The following is an 18,841-nucleotide window of genomic DNA, read 5'->3' on the forward strand; positions in this document are numbered from 1 at the left end:
AAGAATACGCAGGAATTTTTTTGTCATGACTGGACCTTGTATGATGAGATTACACATGGAGTATAGAAAAGGCTAGTCAATCACAGAACATAGTCAAAGATTTAAGTGCTCTCAGATTCAATTCAAAATTAATTTGCAAAATCCATTTGATTTCTTAGAACAATCTTGCCTAATTCAGTGGTTTGAACAGACTGGAAAATCACATCATTTCAGTACTGGTTGTTTTATTCAAGAAAAAAAAATCATTTGTGCATGTGGAAAGGCTGTCAAACATCTTTTGGGGTCAATTTGGAAGCGTCTGATTCAGTTGGACTCTTTGAATTGTTGCAATGAATTGAATTAAAATTTTGAACTGAATTGCCAGTCAACTGAAAATGCTAGAAGCTCACTATATTTAAGCATAGTTGGCACTAAGATCCAATTACTACAGTGAGGCTACTCAGAAGAAAGGGCTTACTTTGATCCTGTTCAATATACCACCCACCTAAGTTGTTTCTTTATACAACTGAGCACTTCTTTACCCTTTTGCCCTCTGGATTTTCATTTGGTAACACCATTCACATAAGCTCGGTGGTTGAAACTTAGCTCAAGCTAAGATGCTTATATAAGGTTGTAGGTTCTTATAGAGGGAGCAATACAATAGGAGATGAGCCATTTCAATGGTCCATTGTGAACAAGAACACAGCTCATATCCAACATTTTTATAGTAGCCCTCTGATTCTGATCTCTAAGTTCTGATCTCTGTTATGCACAAATTGATTGATAATTGATTAATTGATTGATTGATTGAAATTTATATTGATGCCCAACTCAATCTCAGTCACTTTAGGCAGGTTTCAAAGATAAAAATATCATATGAAAATAATAATAAATGATACCTCTTCTAGACACAACAGTTAAAAAGCCTCTTTATGGGTTCCCCAGGCTCGTTGGCAAAACCAGGTCTTCAGTGTAGATGTACCTTTTTAGGAAAGGAGACCTTCAGTATTCTTTGCCTCCCAGCTTTGGTAGGTTGGGTAGATGTGATTGGGAGAAGACTGAACTTATCACATTGTTATGATACAGTTTCTCTGAATATAGCTAGGTTTTGCTATACTGTAAAATTAGGCAGACCTTGATCACCCACTGGTTTCACCATCAATTGTAATATATAACTATGATCTGTCCTATCCTGTTCAGTTTTGTTCAGTCCTGTCTTATTTTATTTTAATGTTTAACGTTTGTGCTTATCTATGACCAAAATAAATATTGATTGATTGATTCATCTATTCATTCATTGGTTAGCTCAGGATGTTGACTTTGGAGCAGAGTCAAAGACAATGGGACCTGGATCATCTTATCACATCTGTCTTTCAGGCCTGGGGTCTGACTTGGCTTCCTTTTTTCTCCAGTGACATGTTGTATATCTATGCAGACCTGGAAACAAAGAAAAAGTTGTAAAGCTTTGCTGATACTCAGGGAATCTGGATTTTGCAACCCCTATGTTGTAACATATATGTCAGGGATATGACAAATGACCACCAATTACAGTATACCATTGACTGTCTCTCTGATTTGAGGTATAGTGGAGTGCTGTATTCGAAAGAGGAAAAATGTATTATCAAACAAATGCTGCAAATTCACCCATCCTCTCCAAAAATAAATAAGTAAGTAAAATTTTTAAAAAATGAACAAACACGTAGGGATAGACCTCTAGATTAAGAAACCAGGCTTCAAATACAACAGATATCTCTTGCATTTTAGATTGTTGTGAGTGTATTACTGAGGGTTAGTTTTATTTTGTTAATCTCAATAAGACTTAAATTTATATTCAAAGATCTCCTCTTGTTTCTTATTCTTGTTTACAAACTTGACTGTAGGCAATTCATTTGGCACAATAGCTTTACACCCTCCCACCACCACCACCCCCAAAAAATTCTCTAACCTAATGAACTATGGAGTATACTATTTTTGAGTGACAACGAAGGGTCGTCCCCCCAAAATAATGTATCTAGAAAATGTGAATATTATCCTAACTTCTCTGGTAATGGGGATGAATTTTATATATATTTAATCTTCTCTTTGGGGAGAAGATAATTTTAAATCCAGGATTATTTTCCTATTTGATTGTAGCCAATACCTCCAGCAATACAAACTCCTAGAAATCCCTATTAGATCATAACAGACATTATGAACCTGTAGGCTTATCCTTTCTACCTCTAGGAACATAAATCTATAAAGGGTAGTTGAATAAATCCCTGAGTAAATGCAGTTTCTTTCTCATTATGGTTAAATAGCAAGGCAAGTGTTTGCTGGAGCATTTTTTCCCCTTTGAATCAGTATGGCAGGCCCCACAGTTTCGGGTTTTACAATGAGGCAAATTACCAATTTAAAATTGTGTGTGTGTGCTTGTCTGTGATGCTTTTTGATGATCTATAGGTAAATAGTTATGGACAGCTTGCTCTGGATGGGGAAGCAGGGATGATTCTTATCAGACTTCTAAGCTTATGCTAGGAAAATAGTATCTGGTTTATCATTATTGCTGGAGGATAGTTCTAATTACATGTATTGAAAATGCCAGCATCTGACTGAGAGTACCATTAGGGTCATACTAACCATTAGGGTCATAATAACTAACAGTCACCAGCTATTTAAAAATTCCCTTTCCGCGTGTGCATTATAAACTGTATTTGGAACCAGCAAACACCATGCATCATAATAGATCAGTTATTTGTTATCCTTTAAAAAAAAATCTATTGTTAAGGTTTCAAATAACAGATCCAAAGCAATCAAAACTCTGAGGCCTAGAGTTTCCTCAAAGTATGAATGTATTAGGAATGTCATATTGGCACAGCTGGTGAAAACCTGACTCTGAAGGACCCAGAGTTTTCTCCATCCAAATCTAAACCCCAAGTTCTTGCCCCAAGGTCACAAGTCCATCACACGGCCTAATCAGGTTGTAGTGTCAGCTCCATATGGCTTTTATCCATACTCCTCCAACACCTAGTAGACCGTCCTTTGCTCCCATGAGAATGAATGTTATTTTGGCTACACATCTCTCCCCAGCTATCTCTAGCTCCTCACTCACGTTCTCACAGCTTCAACAGGCCTGGCTGTGGCAATCCTGAAAATGCTCCTAAAATGGTTTCAGGGCTGACATCTATATTTACTGGTAAATGCATCTAGACATCTGATTCATTCATTTCATAGCTGTCACTTTCACCAATGAGATAGACCAGTCTAATTGACACCTAATAAAAAGCTGAAGTAGATACGTTTTTCAATTCTACAGATATTGTATGCCTAGATTTAGGTCTAGGTCAAGATCTAGGATTAGTCTAGCTCTGCCTTTCTACCTATTTTAATCACCTCTTCTGCCACTTATTGTCTTCATTTATTTTCTTCAGAGGTTAGCAGGCTTAATGCTTTTATCTGTTGTTGGAATTATTCAATATCCTGCTTTTATTTTTATTATTCTAATTAATATTTCTTATTTACATTTCTTATTGTCTTATTGCTCATACTATTCATCAATTTAAATACTCAAAAAATATTTTAATAGCAAATTTGCAGAAATATTTCAACCAGCGAAGTAAGTCATTCTTGATTATTTATCATCCTTCTAGATTTTAATCAACCTGTAAAGACAGGCATATTTTTCTTACAGAGAAGTTTGTATTGAGCAATTTTTATTTTTTTTCTTGAAGCAGTTTAAAATGAAGGAAGTATATTTAGAGCCCCTGAGTAGAAATGTGCTAAGAAAATTCCCAAGGCACCTGTTTTTTTCTTAATTTTTTAATTAAAACAGCTGCCTATCAAGAAATTACAGGTTTTATTTCTTACAAACATAAGTATGTTTGCTTATTAACATTTGCTTTGGTTTCAAATTATGAAATTATTTATACAAGCATCCTCTGATGACTCTGACATTTGTTCTGAAGAAATTCTGTCTACACTACATAGTTCTCTTAGTTATCAGCAGTCAGAACTGCCTGGGGTTGCAAGATCCACTTTAGTTACTACTTGTGCATTTGATAATTGCCACTTCCTGTTTCCTGTTTTGCTTCTTCCTTATTTTTCTTTTAAATTCAGTTGTTTGGTCTTTTAATTGTCAGCCATTTTTTATTTAAGGGTTAAGAACAGTAATAATTGATTGCATTTATACATTACCCAACTCATAGGGATTCTTAGTATTATTGATGTAGTAGTGTTGAGGAATTTCCCTGCTCAATCCCCAATTCACATTTTTCCTGTGAACAAACACTGGTCACTACTACTATTTAAAAGAAAAAATAATACAAATAAAAGTTCATGCAGCCTAAATGAACACAAGGTTTGAAATAGCCTTACTTTATTTATTGCTATTAGATGTGGTCAATTTGCAATAAGATTTTCTGACATAAAAGGACATAAAAAAGTAAGCAATATAGTTTTTAAAAATATGTAAAATATAGGACGATGGCAAAAATCCTAAAATATAATTAATAATAAACTTCAGGACATCATTAAGGTAAAGGTTCCAGTTGCTCATCTCCATTTCAAAGCTGAAGAGCCAATGCTATCTGAAGACATCTGGTCATTGTCTGGCATGACTAAATGCCGCAGGTGCACAGAACACTGTTACCTTCCCATCAAAGGTGGTCCCTATTTTTCTACTTGCATTTTTACATGCTTTGGAACTGGTAGGTTGGCAGAAACTGGGACAAGTAATGGAAGCTCACTCCATTACATGGTTCTTGGGAATTGAACCACCAAACTGCTGACCTTTCTGATCAACAAGTTCAGCGTTTTAGCCACTGGACTACCACATCCCTTAGTACATCATTAAACATTTATAAAAATGGTGTATGAGAGAGGTTCTATGGTAGACTAAACATCCATGAAGGACTAGGGAGAGCTTTTCAGAGGAGATTGATTACCAGATGGTGAATTCTGACTGGTGCACTCTTTCCAGAAGCGATCATGAGGTCTTCAAACTGGATTCTGAACAGGTGCCCCTTGTGAGACCACAAGAACTGAAGGTTTTTCAGTAGACTCCGAAGTTGAATATCTTGGGGTTGACTTTAAACTATAAGACTTTAAACATGTCTAATAGCCATAACACACCCTATACAAACACAAGGTTTGAAATAGCCCCACTTTCTTTATCACTATTGGATGTGGTCAATTAGCAATAAGATGTTCTGAGCAGCTGAATAAAGGAACCAACACAGTGATAAAACATTTTTATGTTTCAAATGTTTTATGGATTAAAGGAAGAGTGGGGGGGAAAGGTTGAAATAATTTAATTTTTCAGCAAAAAGCTTACGCATTTGATGCAAGAAAGTTTAAAACACATAAAGAGTGCAGTAATGTTGAAAGATTATACACGGTGAAAATGCTTTTGAAAATCCTGCAATTAAACAAACAAACAAACAAAATATTTGTTTAAAATTAAAAATTGTAGATAACTGGTGGATTTTACAACATAAAGATAAATGTAATATGAGCCATGGTGATGGTGACTTTAACAATGCAATGCCATTTGAGATTAAAGTATTAAGAATACAAAGACAAAAAAGGCAAATAAATGTATCTTTTACTTTTCCTCTTGTAACTGAAATCCTTACACTTTATATTAAAATAAAAAGACAGCTACCAGAAAAGTGGCAAAAAAGAAGGGTAGAGGGGACCATTAGAGCAACCTGAAGAAAGAAATTTAGAACTGCTTTAGAAAATGTTTGCAGAATTAGGCAAAAAGCTGCCTGAATTGCTCAATATTAAATTGACAGCTTTTGATAAGAGAATGGATGAAAGCAGGGGTGGGTTCCTGCCAGTTCTAACTTCTTCTATAGAAGGGGTTCCACAAATCTACAGTGCCATTTAGAACCGGTTCCAGCTCCCTTCCCCCTCCCATCCGCACATCATCAAGATGAAGAGCGAGAGGAGGAATTCTGGGAGTTGAAGTCCAGAAGTCTTAAAGCTGTCAAGTTTGAACACCCCTGGGTTTTTTTTCTCTAAAGGTTTAGGGGTGCAAGGGTCTTGTAACTTGACAGCTTTAAGACTTGTGTGCTTCAAATGCCAGAGTTTCTGAGCCAACATTTTGGTTGCTAAGAAAGAGCGTTGTTAAGTGAGTTTCACCACATTTTACAAGTTGGCCACGGCCATCCAGTCACATGGTTGGCAAGCCACTCCCACCTGGTCACATGGCCACAAGCCACTCTTACCCGGTCACATGGCCAGCAAGCCACTCCCACAAAGCAAGCCACACCCACAGAAGAGGTTCTAAAAAATTTGAAACCCACCACTGGATGAAAGACTTGTAAAGTTAAAAGATTTGATTTGATTATATTTTTTTTATTTTAACTTTATTTGTATGCCGCCCTTTTCCCTGAGGGGACTCAGGGCGGCTCACAATTCAGGGGGAGAGAAGTACAAAACAAGTTATACACATAAAGACAATACATCGTTTAAAAAGCACAACAATCATACTATTCAGGTGGGGTTAAAGTCTTTGGCCCCAGGCCTGTCGGGACAGCCAGGTTTTAAGGGCTACGCGGAAGGTCTGGAGGGTGGTGAGGGTACGAATCTCCACGGGGAGTTTGTTCCATAGGGTCGGAGCAGCCACCGAGAAGGCTCTCCTCCGGGTAGTTGCCAGTCGACATTGACCGGCTGATGGAATTCGGAGGAGGCCTAGTCTATGGGATCTTATTGGCCTAGTGGAAGTAATTGGCAGTAGGCGGTCTCTCAAGTACCCAGATCCAATACCATGAAGGGCTTTGTAGGTGACAACTAGCACCTTGAAGCGCACCCGGAGATCAACAGGCAGCCAGTGCAGCTCGCGGAGGATAGGTGTTACGTGGGTGAAACGAGATGCACCCACGATCGCTCGCGCGGCTGCATTCTGGACCAGCTGAAGTCGCCGAATACTCTTCAAGGGCAGCCCCATGTAGAGCACATTGCAGTACTCCAGCCTAGAGGTCACAAGGGCAAGAGTGACTGTTGTGAGAGCCTCCCGGTTCAGGTAGGGACGCAACTGGTGCACCAGGCGAACCTGGGCAAATGCCCCCCTGGTCACAGCTGACAAATGGTGTTCAAAAGTCAGCTGTGGGTCCAGGAGGACTCCCAAGTTGCGGACCCTATCTGAGGGGCGTAGTATTTGACCCCCCAGCCTGAGAGATGGAACACTTGGCCAATTAGTGGGAGGGAAGCACAACAGCCACTCGGTCTTATCTGGATTGAGTACAAGCTTGTTAACCCCCATCCAGTCTCTAACAGCCTCAAGGCCCTGGCTCATCACGTCCATCGCTTCATTGAGTTGGCACGGGGTGGACAGATACAACTGTGTATCGTCCGCATACTGGTGGTATTTTATCCCGTGCCGTTGAATGATCTCACCCAGCGGTTTCATGTAGATATTAAAAAGTAGGGGGGACAGGACCGAACCCTGCGGCACCCCATATGTTAGGGGCCTAGGGGTCGATCTCTGCCCTCCGACTAACACCGACTGCGACCTGTCCGAGAGGTAAGAGGAGAACCACCGTAGAACAGTGCCTCCCACCCCCACCTCCCACAGTCGTCGCAGAAGGATACCATGGTCGATGGTATCGAAAGCCGCAGAGAGGTCAAGGAGTACCAGGATGGAGGCGTGGCCTCCATCCCTGGCTCTCCAGAGATCATCGGTCAATGCGACCAAAGCGGTTTCTGTGCTGTAGCCAGGCCTGAAGCCAGACTGGTTTCAAAAAGAGGAAGCGAAAAAAGAGGTTAAGAATATGGAAAACTTTGTAAACAGGTGAGTGCCGATGTAAAGCAGATTAAAGACAAAGTGAAAATTTTTGAAAGTAAGGATAAAAGTTATAATTTGAGAGATAAAAATAGGTTTAGATAATATGCATTATTGGAGTTGAGAGAGAAATATTTTTACTTGAGATTTAGAGTGATACTAGTGGATTCTGATGAAGTTGTTAGAGAAAAAGGAAATTAAAGCCTTATCCCATTTTTTGAAGTGTAAAATATATCCCAAGCACCAAAAACTGTATCAGAGAAATACAATGAGCCTACAGCTACTCAGGAATTTAGGTACCAATAAGATAACTTTTGTATAGCAAGTATCAATAATATATTTAGGTATAGGAGAAAGTGTAATGAATCAATTCAATGCCATAATCATTGATCATTTTGATTATAGTGGTAGGGTTGCTTTTTTTCCTAATTCAGCTAAAATATCCTAAGAATATTAACTACATTGGTATATGAAATTGAAATAAATTGTTGAAATAGAATAAAAGGTAGATGTTCAAATTTAAGAATGTATCAATCAATGTCAATTTACATCCATTCCATTCATATTTTGGCAGGTTCCACCACAAATGCGCGAAGCCCTTATCCGCGGAGACATAAGTGTGAAGACTAATTTGCGCCGTTCGAAGAGCTAAGGAAAAACACGACCCTACCGCGATGACATAATCACGGAGGGCAAATCCACACATTCCCAAGCACTCAGTACCCTAAACCTAACCCTAAACCTAACCCTAAACCTAACCCTAAACCTAACCCTAAACCTAACCCTAAACCTAACCCTAAACCTAACCCTAAACCTAACCCTAAACCTAACCCTAAATCTAACCCTAAACCTAACCCTAAACCTAACCCTAAAACAAACCCCTAAACCTAATCCTAACCCTTACCATAATTGAAATCGGCTTTCTGCTGCGGCGCCGTTTTAAAGCTCCCTTCTGTGATGACGCGCGGTGATGACGTCGCGGCTTTAGCGACGCGCTTATGTCTCCGCGGATAAGGGCTTCGTGGTTTTGTCGTGCCACGATTTTGGCATTACACTACATTATGAAACCTAAAACAGGTTAGAATAAAAGCTTGCAACTGAATCCAATTTTACACTCACTTGTCAGTTTCAGAAAACAAAGGCACATGGATAGAGAATATAACCATAATAATGGATTAAGGTTAGATACCAAATAAGTTACTGATCCAAGTGCAGTTTTAATCTAAAGCAATACTGAATGAAAATGAAAAATCCAGAAGATGAACACTCATACATAAATGCTGATTGCCATTGTACTCTAAACTGCTCTGAAATGGCTAATGTGGATGTATTTCTGATAGGAGACACATGAATGCAGAAATAAAAATATTAACAATATACAGGGCTTGAATAATTTTACTCATAATTCAGGAGATATAAGGTCTTAATATTATATTCCTTTTCATTGGAATGATTCCCATAGGCATTTAAAAATAAGTTGAACTACAGGGAAATGATCAGATGACTGTATCATCATTAGTCTTTTTAACAGTTCAGGGAATATTATATAAAATACTTAACATATCTAAAGAATTATCATCAGAGTACCTTTCCCCATTTTGGAAAAAGAGCAAAAAAAAAGTACCTCTTATAAAGTACCACAACAGTTATTCTTCTACAAGACTGTAAAAGTGAAGTACTTTCAGTCATTTGAAAACTGATTTACGGAGTTGCTCTACTTTCAGAAAACAGAGAAAGTAGTCAGATTGTGTTTTAAAGACACTGTTTACTGCATTTACTGTTATTGTTACTAGAGAGCTCTTGAAACAAACTTCCAATTGTTCTGCATGCATTTTGCATTTTTTTTAACTACACATGCACTGCATGTCACTTGAACTATTTAACACTGTCTCTCAATACAGTTATTTTATTCTCTAAATACCAGATTTATTTTTGGTGAAATAGATGTTCACACTACCCAAGGTTGCTCAGAGAAGTAATGGTCACCTAAAGACATGGTCCCAAAGAATAGCTTTTTTTATAATCTTATCTCTTTTTTCCTTGGTCGGGATCTGTTTAGCACTATCCCATCACCATTTTCATTTTAGTTTTCTTTTTCTTTTTTTCAAGTAGCCCTTGTTTTCTGAAGTTGACAAGTGTTCAGGCTTGAACCTTGAATGCTTTGAGTCAAAATTTGACTTTCATCTTCAGGGAAAAATGTCCATGTGAAATGCAAAAAGGATAAAGTTATATATTTCTCCCATCTTGATAAATGAATTCTGTGGGGAAAAAAGAAGTGAGAAAAATAAATCATTCTCCTCTTTCTCACTAAAAGCAGAGCATGATCAATTTGTTAATCCAAGCACAACTGTTAAATTATATGAAAAATCAACCTTTAATGAAATACTCCATGATACTGATGACTGGGCAATTATTTGGGTGAAACAGACAAAAAAAACACCCTTTCCCCATCAACTGTTTTCAGAACCACACAGGACCGCATAATGAATTGCCACCTTTCAAGCTCAGGAAGCATTTGTGTCTCTCTGCCCTTAGACTTCTCACACTGACCTTTTGTGTCACCAATCCTTAACTCAATCTTGTAGGTTCAGAAAAAGTCAGACATGGTGGCTTTCTGCCATGGGGAGAGTGACAAGCACTTTATCAGGGTTTAATTAGATTTTCTTCTTTACAACCAAGAACTCAATATCCCTTTCATAAAATACTCTCTTTGATAACATGAGTCCACTGAGGCTCAAGAGAGCTCCAGAAGTGCAGCTCACCTCTTGTCTAGCGACATTAAGGCATCAAAGTCAAGCATCGGTAACACAGCAAGAGAAAAGTAGATTTGATGAGAATCAAGTCTGTTTCATTTGTAACTAACAATTGGTATATAGATTTTGTCAATTAAATCATCGTTCCTTAGGCTGGCCGCATCATGGGATAAACTTTCTGCTCCATTAGTGTATCTCACCAGACCTGTGAAATGTTTTCAGGTAGTTACACAGAGAAAGATAAAACTGACAAAAATAACGTTAGGATTATCTTTTATCGCGACTAGAGGGCTGTATCACTAGAATCAAAGGACATCAGTAGTTTAGTAAAGCTGTGAGCTGAAAGGAAACATCTTGAGTAGCGAAAACAACTGTTAAGGAACAGATAGATCTCTTATATTACATAATTTACCCTTTTTATATATTTCCTACTCAAAAAGAAAATCCATGGAGAGCAGTTTCACAATTATGCTAAACATAAATATTTCTCAGATAAGGGTTTTATCTTTAAAATAAACTACAAAGAACATTGACATTTCTGTAGACCTCTGCAGTTGCAAAGCTTAACCCTGGAAAATAGGTATGTGTGAAATTATGGAGGCTTTCTTTTCTTTATCTTATCCTCTTGAGTCTTAGAAACTGAAGTCTTGCTCCCTACGCATTATTGCACTCTTACTAGTTCTAAATATAACAAGATTTCAGCATGTTAAATTCTTTTCAGATACATTATTTTAATCAATAAAGTGGCATATAATAAACTTCTAATGCTGATAATCTCTCGCTTATTTTATTTCTTATGTTTCCTCCATATAAAGAATACTGGTTAGGGAACATATAAATGTTTCATAAATATGAAACATTATTTCATTATCATGACACTCATGATAATTGAAAAAGTTGAGCAATAGTGATTTGCTAAGCATCCTATGACTATTTTCAGATAGGAATTCTAGCACTTTAATCCTAATAGCTCAAAATGCTTCTTTGCTAATGTACATGTTCTGTTACTTGATCCAAAAATCAGGAAGGAAAGAAGGAAAGAAAGAAGGAAGGAGGGAGGAAGGGAGGGAGGGAGAGAAGGGAAGGAAGGAAGGAAGGACAAATATTCAAAGACTGAAAACTAGGTATACTCATTCTAGAGTCAATTATCAAAATAATGGATGTCATAGGGAATATTATAAGATCCAATATGGAAGCCAGATATTGGAATACATTCACAATCTCCTCATTAATTTAATAATAAATTATGGAAAAGATGATTCAGAGGACTCAGGTTTTTCTTCTTTTGATGGCCGTGTGATGAAAGAAAAGCTATTCAGAGAAGATATAACACAAAACAGATACTTCAGTCAAGGAATCTATTATAAAAACAGTTAAAGGAACAAAAGAGAAAAAGATGTTGATTTATTGCCCTTTGAAAATTATAAATAGTAAATTTATGTCCCTTTTTAAGAAGTTATTATCCATACTTGATAACATCTTGCATAATTTCTAGTACTAAGCAGATATTTTTTCTAGGTTCTTTTTTATGTTCTGTTTTAATGACTTCAATTCAACAGGTTCAAGATATATATATAATGTATCTAATGTTATAAGGTTCAAGATATATATAATATATCACCAAATTTTTGTTAGCAAAAAACATAAGCATCCCTCAATGGTTAAAATACTTAAAAAGTGTGCTGACTATCTTTCAGAGGTGGTATTCAGCAGGGTCTAAGCAGTTCTGGAGAACTGGCAGCGGAAATTTTGATTAGTTCAGAGAACTGGTAAATACCACCTCTGGCTGGCCCTGCCCCCATCTATTCTCTGCCTCCTGAGTCCAGCTAATCAACAGGGAATGGGGATTTTGTAGTATCTTTCCCCTGCAATGCAGAGAGAATAGAAATTTTACAGTATCCTTCCCTGCCATGTCCACCATGCCACAGCCACACTATCATGCCATGCCTACCAAGCCACGCCCACAGAACCAGTAGTAAAAATATTTGAATCCCATGACTGGTATCTTTATACTTTTTTAATATTCAAAATAGAACAGTCAACTTTGTATGAATTAAACTCAAAACCAGTTGGAAGTAACCTACAATCCAATAGAAAAGCATCACCTTTGTTTACATATGTATTAAATTTATTTTTGTTGCTCAAAACACATTATCTCTGTACTATTCAGTTGCATAAAATGGAATGCTGACTATCACAATGCATCCCATTATATATATATATATATATATATATATATATATATATATATATATATATATATATATATATATATTAGATTAAAAGCTAAGTAGCTATCTGATTTTATGGATCTAATGTCCCCTATTTGCGGAGGGGAGTAAAACCATAATAAAATGTATCTTCCTTTGCTATTTGATATAAAACTTGATGTGTGGATTCTACATTTCTCTGCATACTAATGAGATTATATTTATTTTATTCTTTCTTAATTCATTTCACAAGAATCATCAGAATTATGTTTCCCAAATTGTAGAAAATGAAATTGTAGAAGGACCTAATGATTAGGGTTGAAAAACCATTTTTTTTCTTTCAGACTAAGATTGATATTTGCTATGAAAATGTGTTGGCAATAACCAAACATGTAATTAGGCAAAGGAGGGGGAGGAGGAGGAGGAGGAGGAGGAGGAGGAGGAGGAGGAGGAGGAGGAGGAGGAGGAGGAGGAGGAGGAGGAGAAGAAGAAGAAGAAGAAGAAGAAGAAGAAGAAGAAGAAGAAGAAGAAGAAGAAGAAGAAGAAGAAGAAGAAGAAGAAGAAGAAGAAAGAAAGAAAGAAGAAGAAGATATTCATTTTGCTGCCTCTTTGACAGAGAGGCATACTCTATGGGTGGTTTGTTGTTTCTTCTCTTTTTAATTTTTATATCACATAGAAAATTTAGAATCATCCATTTTGCTAGGATATTTTGTTAGGATTGCTTTTTTTTTTAAAAAAAAAAAGCTGTTCCACTGATTAAAAAAAAGTTAAAAGTTAAAAGTTTTACACAATTTTGATTTGGGGAATTTTTTTTTTTTTAACCATCCAAATGGAGAAAAAAAATGTTTTTCTTTGAAAACCCCAGATTTTCTCTTCATTAGGGTAAATTGAATGCTGTATGTGTGTTTGTCATCAACGCACACAGTTGGGGACCCAGAGAAAGACCATTATTAAAAAAAAAATCCATGAATCATATTAACTATTAAAAAAACCAGCATGAGCATCCTGAAAAAAGATCAATGAAAATCAGCCTTAGCCATATGGTTTATCTTAAAAGCACTTTGTTTAAAAGCTTTCCAATGAGTGGTACAAGTTGCACATCCCAAAGGAGAAACCGAGCATTAGATCTAAATATTCCTGTGGTCTGTAAAGATAATTTTAATGAGTTTATCATTGTTAGAACATCATGGTTAATTATAATTTAATCTAAATTTAGAAGATTGAGAGGGAAATACAGGGCACCAATTATAAAATACAAGGCAATATCAATTGAGATGAAAGCAATTACATACAGAGAGACACAGACACAGAGAGAGAGAGACACAGTCACATACACACACACACACACAAAGACAATAATAGAAGCTCTTTAGTGTAATTTTAATGCCTACATTTACATAAAACAATACTGTAAAATAATGATAATTCTGTTTGTTTTTCCTTCCATTCTGTTGGGAATAACTTAATGTCTAGCTCTAACAGAACAGATACTAGTATATTGACTAAAGAAGTTCAATAGGTTGCTTGTAATGTAAGACAAAATGGGAAAATAAACCAATGCAGCCTTCATTTCATTTAGTTCATTTTTAAATAAGAATTTACTGTAGAATATAATTGCTTCAACAGCAGAAAATAATCAAAGTAAAAACCATAAAAATCATCTCTACATATCAATATGTGACTTTGATCTGAGTTTATATTTCAGCTTTAATTTGGAGCCTTCATGTCAGTGTTAACTATCTTTCAATGCAATGTAGTAAGAAACTATTACTTCACTTTCTGGTTACAATCAGATGGATCCCTTTGAATGAAAGAGAAAATGCTTATTTTATTTTAGAAAATTTTTTGTTGTGTGTTTGTTTGTTTGTGAGTGAGTGTGCATATGTGTGTGTATAATACACACACACAATAGAACAATATAACTAAAATACAAAAAGTCAACATTCAACTTCTTATATCAGGAAGAGCAATTTTTGAAGTAGGACAAAATTTTATCTCAGTGACATGTGATCAGTTTTCCTGTTTTGTCACAGCAGTATTTTAATTTTACTCACAGTTTGTTCCTGTAGGTAGTACAATAGGTTCTACACTTTCAGAAAAGGCTTGTAAATTTGTAATTGAGCCATAATTTATGAGCAAGAATCACAACAGAATTATGTTCACAGTATAAAGCAACATCATGCAGTGATTGCTTCATTGTGGAAGAAAAAACGCATACTTTCCTTTCAGTCATTTTAACTGTGAAAACCCCAGAAACAGATGAAAGGTGAAGATATGAATATAAAAATGTGAAAATCAGGAAGGAGAGAACAAAGAGAAGAGGAAGCTTCTATTTATATAGAAAGAATATAGTATTTTATTTCAAATGTACAAAGATTTTACAGTCATGAATATTTAGAATTTGTATGCATTGTCGTGTAAAAATAAAACATTATATTACTGTACATTGTACTTGGAAGATATATTTACTAAGTCAGAAGATGACACTAAAAGATTTGCAGTAGATGTAATTTCAATTTGTGGAGAACACCAGACTTAAGCAGGCTGCAATATATTCATGAACTAGTATGCCATTTCTAAAATTCTGCATATATTCACTACTATTGATAACACAACAATAATAATAAAAAGCTGTATGTAAGCATAATATCTGAATGCATGTATATATTCCTTGCCTTGGTAAGTCTGGATAAAATATGCCTATTTTGGATTTTAAAAGAACAAGAAAACAAAACCGATTGCTTGATTGATGTCTTGGAGAAATTCATCTAAATGCATGCTTCAATATAATGATATAAATTACAAATTAGTTTACAAAACATAGCACTAGTGAAAAGCTACTTGGGACATAATAGTTAGCTGGAACATTTTGCTAAATTTGGTATATTTTACTACTTGAGTTTTTGTGTTCAATATTGACCAAGAAGAGGTTAATATCAAGAGAGGAATATTTCAAGGAGACTCACTATCACTACTACAATTTGTCATTCCATTGATTCCTCTGTCAGCAATACTGAACAAGTCTGGCCATGGCTATCAAACATAAAAATATCTGCCAGACCATCACCTTTCCTCTACGTGGATGATCTGAAGTTGGATGGAAAAGCACTGTCTGAAATTAAAGCATTGCTTAACATTGTGTGATTTTTACGGCCAATATACTGAAGTGGAATTTGGATTGGATTAATGTGTCACCCTGACCATCAATGGGAGGGGGGGAACTGAAGGAATTAATATACACTATGGAAACAACAACAAAGATGGAGAAAATCATTACAGATATCTGGCATCCTTCAAGATTACAACATCAAACATGCTAAAGTCAAGAAGAATGTTAGTAGTTTGTACATCATGGCTGTAAGGATTTTAGAGAAATACGATCAAAGCAATTAATACCTGATAATTCAAGTCATTAGATATATAACTGGCATAGTGGATGGGACTCAAGCAGAACTAAAAGCCCTGGATAGCAATACCAGGAAAACAATGGCAATGAATCATGCCCTTCATCCACAAAATGACATTGACAAACTGTAATCAGGAGCCTAGCTGTTGCAAATATACTAAAGAGTTAAATAATAAAAAGGGGGACATTTGAAGAACATCTAAAATTGGTTCATCATGAAGGCTTATTGAATACTAGAAAACTAGCCTAGAAGAAATTCAAAAAAAATAAGAAAGAGATATGGCAAGGCAAAATATTGCATGGCCAGTACATTTAAAATAACAGCCAAAGTAGATAACAGCAAGAGCTGGAAAAGAGTAAGACCAGGAAAGTTGAAGAAAGAGGCAGAAGGGTTAATTCTAGTTGAAGAAGACCAAGCCTTAAGAACAAACACATACAAAGCCAAAATTGAAAATACAACAACAGACAGCAAAGGCTGCCTCTGTAAACAAGCTGAAAAATCAGTGGACTATGTAGTTAATGGTTGCAAAACAATTGTACACACAAACTACAGACAACACCATAACAAAGTAGCAACAATGGTACATTAGAATAACTGCAAGAAATACCATTTGCCTGCAAACAACAATTGGTGGAACCACATGGCAGACAAAGTAATAGGAAATGAAAAATCTAAAGTACTCTGGAATTTTAGAATTCAATACATACAAGCACCTGCCGCACAACAACATATTTAAGAACTGTAAATAAGAAAAATATGGTGGATATGATGGTACTTGGATAAGAAAAAGAATTGAAGAAAACAAAACGCAAAGACCTACAAATAGGAGTGAGTTTCAGCTGGTACGCACTGGTATGGCTATACCGGTTGGTGAAATTTAGCATGCCTTCCTGTACCTGATCTTCCAGAGGTCCCGTACTGGAATGATCCCTCCCCTGGCCTATCCCCCCCCCAATCTCTCCCCCTGCCTGCCCAGTTGCTGCTCGCCCCACCTGTCCACACCATGCTTGTCCCGCCCACTCACTTCCTTTGCCTGCCCAGCCAAAGATCCAAGGCAGCAGATGGCCAGAGAGGTGGGAATGCTGTCTGGCTGCCTGCCCCTCCAGAAGCATCCAGGCAGGCCCTGGGATGGTCAGCAGCCCACACACTACTGCATGTGACCGCTCTGGGGGTGCAGTACCTGCCCGTACGTGGCTGCAGCCAGCAATAGGATGTGAGGGAGAGGCTGTCCAGCAGAGTGTTCCGAGGTCAGTGGGTTGGCAGGGAGGTTGCATGGGGCTGGAGACAGCAGGGAGGCAGGATATCAAGGCCAGCCTAGGTGCCTGCAATGGGACAGCTGCTGGGTGGCTGCTCCTTTGTGCCCTGTTGCCAGCAGCAGTTGGCTTTCTCCTGCTGATCCTTCCTCTCCAGGGATCTGGGCGGGCCCTGGGTCAGTCAACAGCCTGCACACCATCACCAAGTGACCTCTCTGAGGGCACAGCCACGAAGGATTGATAGAATGCCAACTGCAGCTGGGACTGTCCCCAGGTCAGAGGGGTGGCGGGGATATTGCGCAGGGCTGGACTGAAGGTGGCAGAAGGCAGGGGTCAAGGCTATGCTCCGGTTCCAGTGAAAAAAAGAATATCCCACCATCCCAGAACTGTGCCATGAGGTACAGGAAGCAGGTCTTGGTAGAGGCCTTCCCTCTCCCTTCAGAAAGCCCATGTAGGGAGAGAGGAGGCAGCTAGGTTTGAATGCTGGTGGGTGGGCGGCAATGCCTCCTTTGCTTGTTAGGGCAGGCAAAGAAAGAAAGGAGGTGTGTGATAACTGAGGTGCTGCCCTTCGCCTTAGTGACGGGGGTTCTTTATCACATGCTTCCTTTCTTTCTCTGCCTGCCCAAATGAGCAAAGAAGGCACTGGCCCCAAACTGCCCATTCACCCACATTCAAAGCAGTCCACCTCCCTCCTGTCTCCCAGCATGGGCTCTCTGGAGGGGGAGGGAAGGTTTTTTTCCATCCTGCAGCATCAATCCATAGGGGGAGGACATGGACCATTTGGCGGCAATGGGAAAATGGAAGCTTTTTTGCCAGCCTACCAGATGGCAAAACAGACATTTTCACAGCAGCGGCTGAAGCACAATCCTGGGCAGTCAGTTCCAGCTCTCTCTTTTCCAAGCAAGTCCTGTTGCTATTGGAGACGCTTTTGCTGAATCCGGCACAGCAGCAATGGCAAGCTCAGTGATGGCTGCCATGCCAGATTCAGCAAAAGCGGCTCCAGCAGCAATGGGACATGCTTGGGAAAGGGAGAGCTGGAATTGATGCCCAGGATTGTGCTTCAGCCTTTGTGCTTCAGCTCTTTTGCCCTCGGCTATCGCACGCCTCCTTTCTTTCTCCACCTGCCTCCTTCACTCATTCAGACAGACAGAGAAAAAAAGAAGGTGTGAGAGAAAGCACCCCCACCACCAATGGTGAAGGAGAGTTATCACATGCCTCCTTACTTTCTCTGCCTGCCCAAATGAGTGAAGTTGGCACTCACTGGCCACTAAACTGCCCACTCGCCTGCATTCAAACCAGCCTGCTTCCTCTCTTCTGGCATGGGCTCTCTGGAGGTGGAGGGAAGTCCCTCCCAAAACCTCACCTGTCCTGGCGGCATCCCAGTGATAGCAGCTGAGCGAGGGAATGAGGAATTCTGGGAGTTAAAATCCACAAGTCTTAAAACTGTCAAGTTTAAACACCCCTGGAGTTTTTTTCT

Source organism: Thamnophis elegans, chromosome 3, assembly GCF_009769535.1.
Source record: "Thamnophis elegans isolate rThaEle1 chromosome 3, rThaEle1.pri, whole genome shotgun sequence".
NCBI lineage: Eukaryota > Metazoa > Chordata > Lepidosauria > Squamata > Colubridae > Thamnophis > Thamnophis elegans.